This window comes from Mandrillus leucophaeus, unplaced genomic scaffold, assembly GCF_000951045.1.
Source record: "Mandrillus leucophaeus isolate KB7577 unplaced genomic scaffold, Mleu.le_1.0 Scaffold137, whole genome shotgun sequence".
Taxonomy (NCBI): Eukaryota; Metazoa; Chordata; class Mammalia; order Primates; family Cercopithecidae; genus Mandrillus; species Mandrillus leucophaeus.
In genome coordinates this window covers 2,208,171-2,209,044 of record NW_012101332.1, presented here as the reverse complement: position 1 = coordinate 2,209,044, position 874 = coordinate 2,208,171, and positions in this window count along the sequence as shown.

Genomic DNA, 874 nt, shown 5'->3' with positions numbered 1-874 from the left:
ATATATATATATATATATAAAGCAATAGAAACCCGGGTGTACTATGCTGAAAGATTTTTGGAGGAGGAGGTGATATTGTGGAAATGAACCAGGTGAAGACTTGGTCATCGGAGAGTGTCCTAAGTAGAGGGAACCACTTAAGCAAAGGCCACCATGAGAGAGGACAAGGAAAAGCTTGTTACTGTGCTCTGGAGATGGAGTGCTTGCTCTGATTGATCAAATTGGAGTCATGTGTCCAGCCAAATGAGGGAGTGGGAAAGGAGGTCATTTCCAAAGGAAAACTGAAGAGCAATTACCAGGAGTAATGGATGCTGGTCAGGCAAAACTAAAATATATCCAGTTCAAAATCTCTTCTGTAAAGCCTTGGCATCTCCAAGCAGAGATCTGCAACCTCGTTTTCTTCCATTGCAACATTCATAATTGAAGAGACTCGTATGCCTGGGCTCGGACATGTCCTATATGACTAAAATTTTTATGAAATATTAATTGACCACCTTCCCTGGGTTCAGTGCTGGCCACGCAGAGATGAATTCATGGGGATACATTTGGCTGCAAGAAACAGAAAAATCCAATTAACATGACCTAAGCAATAAAGACATTCAGTTATGTCATCTAAGTAAGTGTGGAGTTAGGGGATTCTGAGGTTTGGTGCAATGGCTTATTAATATCAGCAAGGACCCCGTTTTCTACTCTTTTGGTCTACCTTCCTCAGAATGATAGCTTCACACCCTAAACTTGTTGCCTTGTGGTCACAAAATGGTTGCCATAGCTCTGGGCCTCACATCCTTATACCAATGAACTAAGCCGGAAGGAAGGGAACAAGTGGGAAAGAGTTCTGTTTGTATCAAGGAAGAAAAATATGTTACAATAATGA